Consider the following 11,965-nt stretch of genomic DNA (forward strand, 5'->3'; position numbering starts at 1 on the left):
GTGTTGCCCCCTTACCCCATACCAGTCTGTGTTACTGATTAAATTGTTAAGCTCATATCCTTTCCCGTTGGTACAAATTTCGATATTGATTTCTGAAAGGTGGACCAGGAACCCCAGGACTTGGTAAATGGGAGAGCACGGGAATGGGTAAGGGTGGTAAAAACAAAAAAGAGTAAAACTGTTTGAGTGACTATTTGGGAAGAATGCAGATTCCATCGAGGGCGGAAATTCACAAAGTCCAACGGAGAGCATTCAGAGAAGTTTTTGCTTGATTGGGAGTGTCTAGGGTTAAGGGTCAGAAGTCATCTGTGGGGAAAACTTTTCCACATAAAAGATTAATAAAGTGACTCTGGGAAAAACCCAATCATCCTGGGATCACCTGGTTGCAAAGAGGGTAATTTGTACTGAAAACAAAGGTCATTACTTAGACCCCAGCAATAAAGAACCCAGGATAGAGAGAAACAAATTACCTTGTTTTAGAGAGGTTCAGAGGCACCTGAATGAAAGATCTTTGGGTCAATTTGAGCAAGGCTCTATTCGATGAATTATCTGAGCATGCATAAATAATCCACAGGGACCACATTGCTCTTGAAATTGCTGGCTGAATATTTTTATCCAACATCCTTTCTCACTTACCCTTGATGAGTTTCCTTAACCTACACAACCAGAAAACTGAGAATTACCACCCCTCCCTCCCCTCCCTCTCACGGAGGCTTATCTGCACTTAGTCAATGAGCCCTGCTGGTTAGCACCTGCCTATCTCCCACCCCTGTCTCTTCCTTCCACTCTTTCAGTGGAGGAGTCTTGGTTCAGATCCTGACGACTTCCTGCCAGGGCTGTTCTTATCATCTCGTGATACACTTCCTTGTATCCAAGCTCTATTTAATGCATCCTTTTAGGGCAACCCCACTGCAAGTGGATGATTGAGTATTTCAGAAGTGAGGGGCTTCTGAAGTGCTCATCAATCTCAAACACAGCAGTCTTCCATTAAAGAAATAAGATACGCATCAGAGGGACATGAGCCCCGCACCATGACATGTTGCCTAAGGGAAGAATTCAGGACCAGTTACCTTGAAGCCAGCATCTCATGAAAGAACTAAGCCTGCACTTGGAGCCACACTAGGGTTGACTCGCGGCTGGGCAGTGGCTCCTCACAGAGGAGATCTACATCACAGCTAGTGTGGAGCGTGTGCTGGGGCATCGTCATAAAGACTGACATTCAGTAATTCAAACCTCTCTAATTTTTTAAAGATTTATTTATTTATTTATTTATTTATTTATTTATTTATTTATTCTAGAGATTGAGAGAGAGAAAGGCGGAGGAGCAGAGGGAGAAAGAGAGAGAGAATCTCAAGCAGACTCCCTCTAAGTGAGGAGCCCAACATGAGGTTGGATCCCACGGCCCTGAGGTCATGACCAGAGCCAAAACCAAGAGGCAGCTGTCCAAACAACTGAGCCCCCCAAGCACCCCTCAAATCTCTGTATTTTTGATAAAGTTCCTTGGGATGCTTTTCCTAGATGAAAAATAATAGCCCATGCTTTTTACAAGTATTTGGGGGAAAAAAACCCAGAAAGTATCTTAAAATCACCTTTAATAGCACCTCTCAGAAATCATCACATTACCTATACCTTGTTGTACTTTTCCTCTGTATATGTATTTTCATAATTAGGATATACATATGTATGCAACATACATACACATGGACATATACCCACATTTACATATGCATATTCATATACATTTATATATGCATATATGAATATGTATGAATTCATTCACCATTTTACTCCCATGCCTAATGTAGTACGTGGTGCATGGCATATTAATACAAACGTCAGGTAAAAGAATTAAAAATTGAATACACTGGTAGGTAAGAAAACACAGAGACTTACAAAGAAAGAAAGAAAAATCTGCTCAGGGGTAAAAAATCAATAACAGATTCTTTTGGCCTCCTCATAACATCGGATCTCAGCTACTTTTCTGTAGATGTTTATCTTCGTTGGGCCTCTGAAGGGGGATGGACTCAAGGCAAAATGTGTACTTATGGGTTCGAGAGGGTGGTCCTTGGTTTTTTTACCTACAGCTTGATGGCCCACCTTCCCAAGACGGGACACAAATGTTCACCTTATTAAATGGAAAGGCAACGCCACCACACACAGGTAATAACCACTAGATTAGAGCCTGAATCTTCAGCTGGGCTCCTAGTCCCTTCCCCAGGTCAGGAAGGCAGGGAGGTGGAGAGAAACCTCTCCACGGTTGGAGGTCAAACCTTCCAAAGGCCAGACTGTATTGCTGTGCACACGAGGCTGTAGAGAGTCAAGAATGAGACATGAACTGTCTGCATCAGGACAAATCAGAGTCCGGGAGGGATGTGCCCCATTTGTCTTTTCTGTTGCGTCCCGATCAGCTGTGTCTGTTCATTGAAGCACTTCCCTTGTGTCCAGTAAGAAACTTTTGCAGTGTTCTTGTTGTGTTCTCATATGTTTATTACAACAGAGCTTATGTTTCTGGTTGCCCTGATATTGCCCCTGTTCATGGCATCATCTAAGTGTATTTTCCAGCTATCTATTGCAAGCATTAAAGAAAGTCCTTTGTGTCTACCCAATCTACCAAATTCTCTTATTGGTGCTAAGATTTGTATTCAATATTCTCATATTCTCTAGGTGTAAGCAGTATCATCTACAAATAATGAGAATTTTGTCTATTCTCCAGTCTTTGGGTCCTGTATTTCTGCTTCATTCCTTGCTTTATTGGCTAAGCATTCTAGTATAATGTAAAATGATGAGTAGAGTCATATTTTATTTTGTTAATGGGGTAATTGCCAGTAGATTACTCTTAAATATGACATGGCTATTGCCATTATGTGTGTTTATATGCATATATATCTACATTACATATATACAAATACATTATAAAAATGTGTGTATATACATATATATTTCATGTTAAAATATCTTATACTTAATGTATCAAGATTTTTAAAATTAGGTATTAAAGCTAAACTATGTATCACTTCTTAAGTTCTTATTTGACCCAGTGATGCACTTACTACATTGTATCAGAGGCTTCCCTGACATCAAGTCATTTCTAGGTTTCTGTGTGAGAAACACTACCTGCATTGTGTCCTGCACTTAAAGTAGCTGATTAAAGGTTTTTTTTTTTAAGATTTTATTTATTCTTTTGAGAGAGAGACAGAGACAGAGACAGAGAGAGCAAGCACAAGCAGGGGCAGAGGCAGAGAGAGGGAGAAGCAGACTCCCTGCTGAGCAGAGAGTCGGATGAGGACTCGATCCCAGGACTTGGAGATCGTGACCTGAGCCAAAGGCAGACGCTTAACCACCTGAGCCACCCAGGCACCCCACTGATTAAACTTTTTACACTTATATTCAAAAGTGATATTGGTTTACACATGATTGTTTGTGCTTTATGTATATTATTATCTTATCATCCTGGTTTCCAGCTTTATCTTTGTCCTAAAACATAATAGGTGATACTGGAAAAGTTCCTTTAAAATTTGAAAAAAAAAATGGGACACCTGGGTGGCTCAGTCAGTTAAGTGTATGCCTTTGGCTCAGGTCATGATCCTGGGATCTGCTTCTCCCTCTCCCTCTGCCCCTCCCCCAACTCATGTTTGCTCTCTCTCTCCTCTCTCCTCTCTCTCAAATAAATAAATAACATCTTTAAAAATAAGTAAATATCGGTAGGGGAAGAAAGGGATAAAGAAAGGGGGGGTAATCAGAAGGGGGAGTGAAGCATGAGAGACTATGGACTCTGAGAAACAAAGGGGGGTGGTGGGGGAATGGGATAGACTGGTGATGGGTAGTAAGGAGGGCACGTATTGCATGGTGCACTGGGTGTTATACACAACTGATGAATCATCGAACTTTGCATTGGAAACCAGGGAGGTACTGTATGGTGACTAACATAATATAGTAAAAAAATATTTTAAAAATAAGTAAATAATAAAATTTGAAAAAATTTACCTATGATGTCATAGGTATATCTATGACCAGGTTTTTGGTGGAAATTCTTTGACAAAATTCCCCATTTCTTCCATGACTATTGATTTATTTGGCATTTCTACTACTCTTTCAGTTGAAGTTAATAATGAAGTTTCTTAGCATGTTATCCTCATGACTACATTTCTTATTCATAATGTATGTGTATAAAGCATTCTTAATAATTTTTAACTGTCTCTGTACCTCTTTTATATCTGGTTTTTCATTTACAAATTTCTTTTGTGTGTGTTTCTATTTTTCCCTTTGTTTTTTCTGAAATGTCCAATTTTTTTTCTATTTTCAGAGAATCAGTTATTGAATTTTTTAAAAGATTTTATTTATTTATTTGACATAGAGACAGCTAATGAGAGAGGGAACACAAGCAGGGGAAGTGGGAGAGGAAGAAGCGGTCTCCCAGGGGAGCATGGAATCCGATGCGGGGCTCGATCCCGGAACCCCAGGATCATGCCCTGAGCCGAAGGCAGATGCTTAACGACTGAGCCACCCAGGCACCCCCAGTTATTGAATTTATTAACATACTGCTTTCCACTGGGTTTATTTTTAAAAAAATGTTTTCTGCTTTGACCTTTATTTGAATCCTCTCATTTTAACAAACTGTATAATTTAATAAATGACCCTCAAGAACTGATAGATTAAGCACTGAAAAAGTAAGCAGAGATATAAAAGTCCTAAACAATACAATGGATATTCTCCAACTATTAGATTTATATAGGACTTTACACCAAAGAAACAGAGAAGGAACATTTTTCTCAAGCACATGTAAGACATTCTAAAAATAGAGCATGTATTATGCCATAAAAGTAGCCTCAATCAATTTCAAAGTTCATGAGGTTGGCGTGTGGCCAGCTATATTCTTTGTCATGATTATGACTGTGGCCACCCAGAACTCTAGGCACATGCTTCTTCATTCCCTTGGAACAGGGGTACCTTCTCCCTAAGTGAGGCAACTGGAAGACCTATCCAGACACTACAACCAGCTCCAAGTCAGAATGCCTCTTTGTGTCATGGGCTCTTTCTTCCATCAGGGTCCTCTTGTCTGCAAAACATAGATATGAGGGCTGTCCTTGTTAGGGACTGTTGTCCCTCCCTCTCATTCAGTAAAATCAATTTAGATTTTTCATTTGCTTATTGAAGAACTACCGTTACTGATAGTTGCATTAAAATAAGCAACGAGGGTATTTGTAGACATCTACTTTGGAGGGTCCCATCTGAATGTGTAACACAAGCAGTGAGCAGACCAAGTTGAACTTTGAATGTGAAAGCGAACCAGCGATGATCTATCCTTTTCCGTGTGTGTCATGCACGCGTATGCACATATAGCTCTGTACAGGTTTATCATGTGTGTGGCTTCACGTGATATCACCATATTTTACATGCAGAACTGTGTCATCACCACTAGGATTTCTTCTGCCTGTAAAGCCACACTCAGCCTCCCTCACCCTTAATCCTGGCAACCACTAATCTGTCTTAACACCTATAGTTATGTTATTCCATAAATGCCATACATTTGAGAACTGCTTTTGGAATTTTATAATAAAGCATTTAGACAAGAATGCCTTTTTTAAAGTAAATATGCAATGAATAATTAAATAATTAGTTTGCATTTCTCAATAAACTTAATGCCAATTATACACTGCACAAAATATTTGTTAACATTTGCCAACCACTACAGGAGCTGTAGTGTCATGAAACCCCATGAGAAAACCAGAAGATAAAAATCCGCTGAAGCACCAACATCTACTTCAAGATTTAAGAATTATTCCAAGAAGATGAAAAATCAAGATGTGTAAGTGCATTTCATATCACTCGTGAAACATGACTTTCCATTTGGATCAAATGACCCTTTTGGAATTTATTCCATTTATCTTCAATTACAAGATTTCTTGTCTGTAATCAAAAGAAAAGTATTAGCTTTTCAATGCGTTGGCCCCTTAGTAGAAGTACTGTGCCTACATATAACTGATGTGAGCTTTATAGCAAGGCTTATTTAAGGCTTTACTTAAATTCAAATAATGGTTTGATTTTTAAAACCAGTTTGTAAAATCAAAGTAACGTCTTTGAAATTCAGTTTGTCAAAAATGAAATATTTGTCATAATGGTAAATTTTACTACAAATCCTGCTTAAGTATTCAATAATGAAGACAAAACTAACAGGTCTGCAGCAATATTGTGAATATGAATTCTGATAAAGTGAAATGCTAAACAGAACAAGGCTCATAAAGTTTATGAAACATAGCTGTCCTTGGAATTGGTTGTGGAATGTAAACAGTCAATAAATACAACCCTAACAAGTTAAGACACTGGTTTATACACACCTAAAATAGTCACTGTAATTGTAGGTGAACTACAAAATTGTGATGTTGATTTACATATAAAAGGAAAAACCCCTGGGCAGGGCAGTGCTTTTGCTCTTTGGTGCCACTATTACTCACATTATGGAAATGCTTTAAGGTTAAGAAATGGCTGTAAATCAAACTAAGGGACCTACAGTAGTGCCATTCGGTTTGTTAACAAGTGTTATAAATTTGGATGATATTTCATTCAAGACAAATTGGAAATCTGTAGCCAAAAATATTCAACAGTGCAGTGCTAAAAATCTGTAGCAGTTTGTATTTTAACAAATGGAATTATTTGAAATGAAGCTGATACACTGTGAACACCGATCCAGCGACTGTATCTTGCTCAATGTTGAAAGCAAAGAAAGAGCTAGACAATTACATAATGAGAGTCCAAACAAGACACTAGACTTAATTTTGAATATCCGAAATTGTGTTTGGCATTACTTAGATATGTAGAAGCAGTATTGCAATAGGGGCGCCTGGGTGGCACAGCGGTTAAGCGCCTGCCTTCGGCTCAGGGCGTGATCCCAGCGTTGTGGGATCGAGCCCCACATCAGGCTCCTCTGCTATGAGCCTGCTTCTTCCTCCCCCACTCCCCCTGCTTGTGTTCCCTCTCTCGCTGGCTGTCTCTATCTCTGTCAAATAAATAAATAAAAATCTTCAAAAAAAAAAAGAAGCAGTATTGCAATAAAGCTGTTATTTTTATTTTGGATACATTCATATTTTCTACCAGAATGAAATGAAAGAGAGGTTCCACAATGTGAACCATCTCAGAACATTCAAAAGAATCATGAGAAGATGACCTCCCAGGCTGGCATCTGGAGAGTGGCTAGTATTCTGCCAGCTTCAGGTACAGGAGAGGAAGAAAGCCTGGCAGAGCGGTTGCCATTCCATTCCCAGCTTGCTCAGTAGCTGGTGATTGGAAGACACTGCAACAATGTTCAAGCCCTGAGCAGGAAAGTCCCCTTCAAGACTCTTGAACACCATCTCAGCCTCTTTCTTGAAGGCATCATGGCTGCCCTCAGACTTCTGGTGAAGTCCAAAATCATTAAAAAGAGGACCAAGTAGTTCACCAGGCACCCGTCTGACTGATATGTCAAAATTAAGCACAACTGGCAGAAACTCAGAGGCATTGACAACAAGGTGCACAGAAGACTCGAGGGCCAGATCTTGATGCCCAACACTGGTTATGGGAGCAACAAAAACACAAAGCACATGTGTCCCAGTGGCTTCCGGAAGTTCCTGGTCCACAATGTCAAGGAGCTTGAAATGTTGCTGCTGTGCTACAAATCTCACTGTGAAAAGATTGCTCCCAGTATGTCCTCCAAGAACCACAATGCCATTGTGAGAAGAACAGCCTAGCTGGCCATCAGTCCCAATGCCAGGCTGTACAGCAAAGAAAATTAATAGACAGACAGCTTGTGTGCTGTCATTATTTGTGTTAATAAAACCATAAAACTACCAAAAAAGAAAACTCATAGAAAGAGATGATTTATTTCGAGTTCTGTTTACAAATATTTGCTAAAGGAAAGTACTAGTGAATAAAGGCAAGAGGATAATGCTTAAGAAAATATTTAGGCTTAAATACATACCATCTTAACACAAAAAATATTAGAATATTTTCCATTTAGCAAAATTTACTCTGCCTAGCAAAGATATGTTTTATAGAGAAAAATCAAAGGTGTCACCTCACACCTATCAGAATGGCTGAAATCAACAACACAAGAGGCAGGCATTGCTGAAGATGTGAAGAAAGGGGAACCCTCGTGCACTGTAGGTGGGAATGCAAACTAGTGCAGCCATTCTAGAAAACAGTGTAGCAGGTCCTCAAAAAGTTAAAAACAGAACCCTATGATCCAGCAATTGCACTATGAGGTAGTTACTCAAAGAATACAAAAACACTCATTCGGAGGGATACATACACCTTTATGTTTATAACAGCATTATCTACAATAGCCAAATTATGGAAACAGCCCAAATGTCCACTGACCGATAAATGGATAAAGAAGATGTAGTAAAGATATACAATGGAATATTACTCAATCATCAAAAATAATGGAATCTTGGGATGCCTCGGTGGCTCAGTGGTTAAGCAGCTGATTCTTGATTTCAGCTCAGGTCATGATCTCAGGGTTGTGATATCCAGCCCCACATTGTGCTCCACGCTGAGCCTGCTTAAGATTCTCTCTCTCTCTCCCTCTCTGCCTCTCCCCCTGCTCATGTGCTCTCTCTTTCTCTAAAAAAATAAATTAAAAAAAAAAAGAATGAAATCTTGCCATTTGCAAGGACATGGATGGAGCTAAAGTATATTATGCCAAGTGAAATAAGTCAGAGAAAGACAAATATCATATAATTTCACTCATACATGGAATTTAAGAAACAAAACAAACAAACATGGGGAGAGAAAAGAGAGAATAGCAAACCAGGAAACAGACTCTTAGCTCTAGAGAACACATTGATGGTCACCAGAGGAGAGAGGATGGGGGGATGAGGAGAGTTAGTGATGGGGATGAAGGAGGGCACCTGTTACGATGAGCACCAGGTGATGTATTGAAGTGTTGAATCACTATATGGTACACCTGAAATAATATTACACTGCATGTGAACCAACTGGAACTTAAATAAAAACTTGAAAAAACATTATTTGTAGGAAAGAAGGTTGCTAAAAGGCACATTTCAGAATGTTCAGGAACAACCAGAACTAATATCAACAACATTGACATCGATAGATGCTATCGACTGCTTTTAGCCTACACCATCCCTTATTATCTTTGATATGGTTGGCTTATGAATTTGGATTTAGGTCACATCTACCATACTTTGAACAGATAATTGTTCCAGATTTAAAAATTTTAAAAAAGCTCCATCCATTTTATGAGGTTAGTGTATTCTTGGTTCCCAAACCAAATAAGATTCATGCAAATAAGGAAATATTCATAGGTCATTTCACTTGTGAATATAGTGCAAACATTGTAAATAAAATTTAGGTAACTAAATTCAATAGCATGTTTAAAATGTTGTCATAAAAGGGGCTCCTGGGTGGCTCAGTCGTTAAGTGTCTGCCTTCGGCTCAGGGCGTGATCCCAGCGTTCTGGGATCGAGCCCCACACCAGGCTCCTCCGCTGGGAGCCTGCTTCTTCCTCTCCCACTCCCCTGCTTGTGTTCCCTCTCTCGCTGGCTGTCTCTCTCTGTCAAATAAATAAATAAAATCTTTTAAAAAAATGTTGTCATAAAAATTACAGAAACACAATTGTAACTAAAATTAGAAAATCTATAATGCAATCTGCAATGTTAATATATGAAGGAAAAATATATTATGATTATTTAAATAAATGCAGAAAAACTAACCTGAAGACAGACAGAACTTCATCAATTTTTTGAAGAATATACCAAAAGCTTGTAGCAAACACATGTTGAAGGAAATGTGGATGCATTCTATTTAAGTTGGCAATGAAGAATAATAGTCATGATCACCACTTCATTTAACCTAGTGTTGGTGAAGGACCAGAAAGTAAGACAGAGAACCATATTTGTTTGCATATGACAGGATCAGCGATGCAGGAAAAGCATCAGACTCACCAGATAAGCTGTGAAAACCAAGGGTGTTCAGCCACCGTGGTGTATATAGGCTTAGTCTATGAAATTCTGTAGCATTTCTACACAATAGCAAAAACCAATGACCTATTTAATCAATTGTCATTATTCATGGTAGTTGTGTTCTTAAAAAAAAAGATTTTATTTATTTATTTGAGAGAGAGAGTGAGAGAGCACAAGCAGGGGGAGCAGCAGGCAGAGTGAGAAGCAGGCTCCCTTTGAGCAGGGAGCCTGACGCAGGGCTGGATCCCAGAACGTTGGGATCATGACCTGAGCCGAAGGCAGATGCTTAACCAACTGAGCCACCCAGGCATCCCATGGTAGCTGTGTTCTATAAAATCACCATTAAGTACTGGATTAACAAATACTGAACCATTGCTTTTAGGGTCCAGCAAGCCTCTGGTTCCAACACTTCATCAGTCAATCAATTTACAACCTTATTTTATGATGTTTCTGTTTAAAGACATCTTATTTAATATATATTGTTGATTTGCTGACATTGAACTCACAGCCAACGGTGCTGTTAACTCAGCAACTGATGCTGACGGACACGCGGGTTTTCCACACAGGGCAAATCACAGCTTTCCTGCAGGATTCTGGACAGCATTTCAGCATTATACTTGGGGGTCATTTTAAACAGAAAAATCACCAAAAAAAATGTGAAAAAAAAACATGTTATAGCATCGACTACAAAGAGCACACTTGTTTACAGTATGAGAGCTGAGATTGAAATAAGAACATAGGAGGTACCCCGTATGAGCTCAGCCGGAAGATGTGCAGGGCCATTCAAATTCTATGCCCCTCCACATACATATAAACTTTAGCAAAGTGGTGAATTTGCACACATGGAATCCGTGAATAATAAAGATCAACTGTGTATGCACACATACATAAAATAAGAAACGTTACTACAATAGAAGCAAAACCACCGATGTGTCTAGAAAACAACTAAGACGTCTACAAGAAAATACGAGAAGTCTAATATAAGACATAGAAAACGATCTGAATAAATAGAGAAGTAGTCCACATAAATTCTCCAAAGCCATGTGAGTAAAATAATACAGAATACAAGAAAACTAGGTTGATGGAGCAGAAGAGATTCAGAGGAAGATTGAGGTGCATATCGTCAATAAAACTGGCACATCAGATGAATGGGGAACTTTTCAGAAGATAGTTTTGGCTAAACTGACTCATGACATGGAGAAAAATTAAGTAGCCTCCTACAATGAGAGCTATAATCAGTTCCACCCAAAAGCCACATAACGGTGCATAGATGCAATTTAAAATTTTCTAGTTGCCACGTTAAAAAATAAGCATACTACTTTTGATAAAATACTTTATTTAACCCAATGTGTCCAAAATATTATCATTTCAACATGTAATTAATCTTTAGAAAAATACTGACTTATTTATTACTTTTTTCTAAGTCTTCAAAACACAGTGTATTTTGCACTTATATTAAGTTTTAATTCTTCCTCTAAATTTCACTACAAATAGTTTATCTATAGTTAGATTTTAGAAAATTTATGGTTATAGAATTTGATTCATATGACCAGGTTGTTTTCAACATAAAATAATTTTTCGACAACTGAATTTTGCATGAAAAAAATCATTTTATTTTAATACTTGTATCCACTTTAACAAAAAGTCTTCACTTATTTTATAAGGATTGATTTTACTTTGAATCAAGCACATTAGTACCACTGTTGTCTTTCCAAATTAGGTAAATTCACTAACTCAGGTATCAATTCAGGGTAATTTACATGGAATTGAAGAAGTATTGTATAGGGGTGCCTGGGCGGTTCAGTGGGTTAAGGATCCAACTCTTGATTTCACCTCAGGTCATGAGCTCAGGGTCTTGAGATCAAGCACCATGTTGGGCTTCGTGCTCAGTGGGGAGTCTATTTGAGGATTTCTCTCCCTTTCCCTCTGCCCCTCCACCCGCTCATGCACGTGTGTGCTCTCTCTCTCAAATAAATAGATAAGTCTTAAAAAAAAAAAAAAGACGGGGC

The 11,965-nt window shown here is 38.7% G+C and overlaps 1 non-coding gene and 1 pseudogene across 1 annotated transcript; both read left to right on the forward strand.

Moving 5' to 3' along the window:
* Positions 1–7,159: 7,159 nt before the first annotated feature.
* On the forward strand, positions 7,160–7,299 carry LOC123786288 (small nucleolar RNA SNORA7). The gene has a single exon (XR_006777932.1). It is a non-coding gene; the product is annotated as a small nucleolar RNA SNORA7 (small nucleolar RNA).
* Positions 7,300–7,370: 71 nt separating this feature from the next.
* Positions 7,371–7,766, forward strand: LOC123786276 (large ribosomal subunit protein eL32 pseudogene; annotated as a pseudogene).
* Positions 7,767–11,965: the final 4,199 nt, after the last annotated feature.

This window comes from Ursus americanus, chromosome 3 (genome assembly GCF_024610735.1).
Source record: "Ursus americanus isolate L20-20 chromosome 3, mUrsAme1.1.p, whole genome shotgun sequence".
In the NCBI taxonomy this organism is placed as follows: domain Eukaryota; kingdom Metazoa; phylum Chordata; class Mammalia; order Carnivora; family Ursidae; genus Ursus; species Ursus americanus.